The sequence below is a fragment of the Cebus imitator genome, unplaced genomic scaffold (genome assembly GCF_001604975.1).
Source record: "Cebus imitator isolate Cc_AM_T3 unplaced genomic scaffold, Cebus_imitator-1.0 Scaffold119, whole genome shotgun sequence".
Classification (NCBI taxonomy): Eukaryota; Metazoa; Chordata; class Mammalia; order Primates; family Cebidae; genus Cebus; species Cebus imitator.
The window spans coordinates 5,753,190-5,759,841 of NW_016107434.1; the positions used below are offsets into that span (position 1 = coordinate 5,753,190).

Here is a 6,652-nt window from a genome sequence, read left to right on the forward strand (position 1 = left end):
GTGCATGCTGCCAAAGCTGGGTCATTGGACTTTCTGCAAACAGAGGAAGCCACAACCCTGAATACTTGAGGTCCAATATGTGTTGGGGTAGCTGGAATCCACCGTGGAAGAAAACCCTGCACTGATCACCACTGCGGCCCTTTCCAGGCAGAGCAAATCCTCTGAGGGAGGATGCCTGGCATCTTTTGGGCGCCAATAGCCACCATCCACCAGGAGGAGCGCTCATCTGTGACAGCCTTCCTTTCCCTGAGCAGCCCCCTTTCTACAGGTGACAATGACAGCCCCTAGTGGCTTGAGAGAAATAGAGGTGAGTCAGCAAGGGCACAGGGATTGGCAAGGTGGTTGGGTGGGTCTAGTGGGGGAGAGGACGCTGGAGGAGAAAAAGAGGAGAACCCTAATGGGTGCTGGATAGGCAGCTGATAGGCCCAGCCCAACCTCAGGGTCTGGTGCAGGTCCCTAATAGGCACAGTCTGGCCTCTCTCCTCCCTCCCCAACCACACACACGAGGCCCTCCTCCCCAGCTGCCCTGCCCTTCTCATGTCTATGCTCACATTTTGGCGTGTTGAGGTGCACTGGGAAGTGAGATGAGGAAATCTCTCCCAGGCTTGCAGATGCACATGTGAGATATCCTCTTCTGCAAACAGACCAAGAATTCCAATCAGAAGCTGCCGATTTCTGAAGTAAAGCAAAGTTCTGTGGGTTTCCTTGAAAAACATGAAGCCAGGTAGAGGACAGAATTGTGTTTTGGACTCCTTATCCTGACCCCGCGTCTTTAACAAAACTTTCAGATCCCATCTCTTGTATGCCCACCACTCCAAGACCACGGAGACACCCACCCTGCAGCAGAACACCTAGAGGAGGCACACGAAGCCACACCCAAGGGACCTAGCCTCCATTGAGTTTATGTCCACTTCCTGTCTTACGGCAAGTGGGTGTGTGCCTCCGAGGGTGAGTGTCAGATCCTCACAGACCTCCTGCTACTCTCTGCCATGGCACAGCTGGGAAGAGTGGGCACCAAGGCTTACCCTCACTTGTGACTGCCACCAAATCCTTTGTTGGCTCACCTCTGGTTTTTCCCCAAAGCACTAAACAAAGGTTCCAAGGGATCCGGTGACTCCATGCCCCATCAGGAATATATCCAGTGAAGGCCTGAGGTGCTACCTTTGGTCCCTCCTTGTTAGCTCGTCTCTGCCTTTGGTGTCATTGGAGGCTGGGGTCTCACTGTGGCTCCAGAGCCATAGAATAGTCCCAGAGCACTGGCGACACCAAAGACGAAGGAAAGGTTGACATAGTTGAGGGTGACATGGAGGAGAATAGGCAGTGGGGGGAGACCAGGAGCTGCTTTCCACATGAAAAATGCACATGTAGTATCCAGTTTGAAAGGTACAATTAAACAGCTCTTGAGGACTCAGCAGGTAGCGGATGGGGGTGAGCCAGTCCCAAGCAGGTTTCAGAAGGCCATGCTTTCCTGGGCCATTCAGTTTGGAGTGCTCTGTATGATAGGTTGCTTCTTTTTTTTTTTTTTTTGTTTTGTTTTTTGGGACGGAGTTTCGCTCTTGTTACCCAGGCTGGAGTGCAATGGCACGATCTCGGCTCACCGCAACCTCTGCCTCCTGGGTTCAGGCAATTCTCCTGCCTCAGCCTCCTGAGTAGCTGGGATTACAGGCACGCGCCACCATGCCCAGCTAATGTTTTGTATTTTTAGTAGAGACGGGGTTTCACCGTGTTGACCAGGATGGTCTCGATCTCTTGACCTCGTGATCCACCCGCCTCAGCCTCCCAAAGTGCTGGGATTACAGGCTTGAGCCACCGCGCCCGGCGATAGGTTGCTTCTTTACATCAAACATCTGGAAGCTTTTCCAAGATCCTGCGATGAGACCAGCAAATGCTCATTGGCTTTCTTCTCTGCCATATACCCACCAAACCCACTCCAACTCCTCAGAGGTAAAGCTTCACTTGATTGATAAAGCCCAGTCCATTTCTGACTCCATTCTCTCTGACTGGGCCTCAGCACATTTTTCTTGGGATTAGGAGAAGGAAACTGTGCCTCTAGGTCCCAGAGCAAAAGCTCCAAACTGCTCAGACCCACCAGGCAGTGGCCTGTCTAAGGAGGCAAATTCATGTTCCTCTGTAAAATGACAGCTGCCACTCAAGCTCTATTTCTGCTTTCTGCCATGGACCTCATAGCCCGTAACTCTCGGAGATCACTGAAGCTGTTTTGGAGCCCACTTCTTTTGTACTCCCTCTCAAGTGGCAGAGCACTTGGTGCAGGTGTTTTTGCGGACTTTGAACTGAGCATTAGACATCCTTACCTTTCCAGCAATAGCCAAACTTGGCTGTAGCAACGTATAAAGCTGTGAAGGCTCAGGAAAGGTGAAGCTTGAGGGATTTGGGACAGAGTGATGGGTGGGCAGTTTGTAAATACAAGTGGAAAGGCAAAGGATGATGGGCACACAAATGCGGGTTTGGCTGGGTCACAAGGCAAGGGGTACTGTTTTGCACTGAAGACTATGAGTCCTGAGTCCCTGTTCAGGAAGAATGAGTAGGCTCCCAGGGGTGCCTACTCAGGAAAGGCAGGATTTTGCTGGGTTTTCCCTGGGAAAGTGTAGTTATGACTTGAAGTCTGCAAGATCTTCAGGCAGCCTTGTGTGCAAAAGCAGAGCTGGAATCAAACCAGTGACCTAAGGATGTCCACAGACACCTCTGCAGTCCACAGTCCTCTGCTCTACCAGCTGAGCTATCAAAGGGAACACACTGCTGAGGCTGAGTCATTGGGCTTTCTGCAAATGGAGGAAGCCAAGTTCCGGAAATGCTGGAGATCCAGTACTCGTTGAGTTAATTGGAACTCGACTTGAAAGAGAACCCTGCGCGGGTCTGCACCACGATCCTTTCTCAGTAGAGCGAATCCTCTGGGCGAGGGTGCCTGGCATCTCTCAGGCACTGATAGCCACGATCCACTAGGAGGAGCTCTCACCCGTGGCTTTCTTTTCCCTGTGCATCGCTTTTTCTACATGTGAGGATGACAGTCATTAATGGCCAGAGGGAAAATGAGGTAGACGGCGAGGTCAGAGGGGTTGGTGAGATTAATGGGTGGGTCCAGTGGAGGAGGGGTCACTGGAGGAGGAAAGGGTACTGCATGGGCGTGATGTAAGCAGCTTCCAACCCCAGCCCAGTGTCAGGGTCTGGTGGAAGACCCTAAAGGGGCACTGCCCTATCAGCCTGGCCTCTACTTCCCACCACCCCAAACACACTCCTCTCGATGTGGTTGGCCCTTCTACCCACTTTTTGGCATATTGAAGCATAATGGGAAGACAGGGAGGGAACACAGGGGGATAAGTGGAAGCTGGACAGGGTGGCTCCCGCTGCAATCCCAGCACTTGAGCAGGGCTGAGGCAGGACGGGCGCCTGAGCCCAGGAGTTCGAGATCAGCCTGGGCAAATAGGGAGAAGCAGTCTCTACAAAATAAAACTCTATAAAGGTATCTGGGTGTGGTGGCCTGCACCTATGAGCCTAGCCACTCAGGAGGCTGAGGTGGGAGGATCATTTGAGCCCAGGAGTTCAAGGCTGCAGTGAGCTGTGATTTTGCCACTGCAGTCCAGCCTGGGTGACAGAAACCATATTTAAAAAAAAAAAAAGATAGGTGGGGAGAGACCAGGTCCAGGGGCTCAAAGATCACCATGTGACACTCACTACCTCTAACCTCAAGGGCCAGCCTAAAAGCTTCGATCCACCTCTCTGCAAACTGATCAAGAAGAATTCTTTGCCAGAGGCTGCTGCTTTCTGAAGTAGGGGCTCCTGGAAAGGGAAAGGGGTCAATAGAGGACACAAGGTGACCTTTGGACCCCTTACCTAGTCCCCAAATTGTTGCCAAAGTTTCAGATCCTATATGGTGTGTGTCCTCTACCCCAAGATCACTCGTCACCCACACAGTGAAACAGGTACCAGTGGTACAGCAAGCCGAACCCAAAGGATCCACCTTTTACTGAGTTTATAGGGGAAAAGTCAGAGTCAGGGATCACCCACACTTGCTGATGACTGAACACCACTCAATGGCTCACCTCTGCTTTTCTCTTCAAAGCACCAAGCCTAGGTTCCGAAAAACCTGGTACCATCAAATCTCGTCATGGACATATCCAGTATAGACCAGAGGTTCTACTTTGGTCTCAGTTTGCTGATCTCTGCAGCAATGTCATTCGAGGCTGGGATCTCTCTGTGGCTGCAGAGCTACAGAATGTTGCTGGGGCCCTGGTGGGTCCACAGCTCCACCCCATTCCATTAGCAGTGGGAAGCTGGAAAGGCTGACACAGCAGAGAAGAGAAGTGGAGGAGGGGAATAGGTTGTAGGTGGAGAACAGGAGCTGCTTTCTAGGAGAGGAAGACAAGTGTAGTCTCCAGTTTGAGACACAGAGTGAAAAAGCAGTTATGCCCATTGGGTAGGTGAGAATGGCCACCGGGTTCCTAGAAGCCCTCTAAGAACCAAATTTCCACCTCTGTTTTGCTTGGAGTGCTCTCTATGATAACTTTCATCTGTACATCAAGTGTCTGGAGATTTTTTTTCCCAGAGCCTAGGATGAGACCAGGGACACGCATTGTGGTTCCTCTCTGGCCCATACTTTGGTGAACCCACTTCATCTTCCCAGAGGTGAAGCCCCACTTGGTTGGTGAAAGTCAAGCCCATTTCCTGCTTCATACTCTCAGATCGTGCCTAGCAATCTTCCTCTTGTAGAAGCTGCAGCCTTCCAACTGTGCCTCCAGAGCCCCCAGACAAAAGTTAGCCTGCTGCTCAGCTGCAGCAAGCCAGTGGCCTAAGGAGGTGAACTTGTACGCCTCTGCAGGGTGGCAGCTGCAGAGGCATACAAGTTTTCAGTTCTGCTCCCTGCCATGGACCCAACAGCCCCCAACTCTCCCAAGTCATTGAAGTTCTTTCCAAGTCTGCCCTTTTATGCACTCTTTCCCTCTCCCACACCCTCACAACTAGCAAGATGCTTGGTGTAGGTGTTTTTGTAGACTTTGAACTGAGTGGAAGATATCTTTCTTCTTCCAGCAGGAGCCCAAAGGCTGCTGTAGCAACATTAAAGGGTGTGAAGGCTCAGGAAATGTGAGGTTTGGTGTATGTGGGAAGGGGGCATACTCTTGTTTTCAACCTGAAGGAAAACATTATGGAGCCAGTGGAAGTTCTGTTCATTAAGAAAATCTCAGGGTGGCAGCTCTTTCCCACAAATAGACAAAACAAAATAAAAATGAACATTTTCTGTCTGTATACATCTATATATAACAAGCAAGAGATAACGAGAGAAATAGAGAAATAGAGCGTGAGAGAGAGACAGAGACAGAGAGACAGAGGCAGAGCATACACAGCACGTTTATTTTCTGAGGATGTCACAGTTGCCTCTGACCCTTTTCTCTTCCAGTAGGCTTGACCTTCTGGGACTTGATGGTGTACCCACTAGTTTGATAGATTGAGATATTTATCAACGGTGAGCAAGGTGTTGCTGGGTGGCCCTTAGGACCCAGAGCAGCCTGTGAATAAAAGTGAAAGAGCGGCCGGGCGCGGTGGCTCAAGCCTGTAATCCCAGCACTTTGGGAGGCCGAGGCGGGTGGATCACGAGGTCAAGAGATCAAGACCATCCTGGTCAACATGGTGAAACCCCGTCTCTACTAAAAATACAAAAAATTAGCTGGGCATGGTGGCACGTGCCTGTAAATCCCAGCTACTCAGGAGGCTGAGGCAGGTGAATTGCCTGAACCCAGGAGGCGGAGGATGCAGTGAGCCGAGATCGTGCCATTGCACTCCAGCCTGGGTAACAAGAGAAAAACCTCCGTCTAAAAAAAAAAAAAAAAAAAAGTGAAAGAGCTCTGGAAGGTGAGGGTGCAAACGGTGTGGCGGGGAGGGGCTGACTGGGTCACAAGCAGAAGCAAGGGGCGCTTTATGCTGAAGAGTGCATGTCCCTGGACTATGGGGAGAATGAGTGGGCTTGTGGGTGTGTTTCCTGGCCACAGTACAGGTGTGGAAAGCCAGGTGATCAGGACAGATTTCTCTGGGTTTTGACTGGGAGAGTGTGGGCGGATACTAGTTGGAGACTGCAAGGCCTTTGACCAGGCACCAGGTGGCATTGCGTGCAAAAGTATCTGGCATTTCCTTCGAGCCGGAATCGAACCAGCGACCTAAGGATGTCCACAGATAACTATCCAATCTACAGTCCTCCGCTCTACCAGCTGAGCTATCGAAGGATGCACGCGTTGAGAGCCGGGTCATTGGACTTTCTGCAAATGGAAGAAGTCAAGTCCCTGAAACGCTGGAGGTCCAACACACTTTGAGTTGATTGGAACACGCCCTAGAAGAGAACCCTGCGCCGGTCGCCGCCGCGCCCCTTTCGGGGCGGAGCAAATCCTCTGGGTGTGGTTTCCTCGCGTCCCGGGGCGCTGATAGCCAAGATCCAGGACTGGAGGCTCTCACCTGGGGCCTTCCTCCACCTGTGCATTTCCCTGTTTACAAGTGAGGATGACAGCCCTCAGTGAAAGAAAATAAGCGGGTGAGAGGGCTCGGGCAGAGGGCTGGGCGAGGTGGGTGGGAGGATCCTGTGGGACAGAGCTTGCTGGAGGAGGAAACAAGAACCCGGGAAGATTCTGGGTGGGCGGTCACTGTCCGCAAA

General features: G+C 51.6%; 1 non-coding gene across 1 annotated transcript; it reads right to left on the reverse strand.

The window, feature by feature from the left end:
* Positions 1 to 6,136: 6,136 nt before the first annotated feature.
* On the reverse strand, positions 6,137 to 6,230 carry TRNAY-GUA. Its single transcript has 2 exons — positions 6,194 to 6,230; positions 6,137 to 6,172 (listed from the first exon to the last, which is right to left on the reverse strand). It is a non-coding gene; the product is annotated as a tRNA-Tyr (tRNA).
* Positions 6,231 to 6,652: the final 422 nt, after the last annotated feature.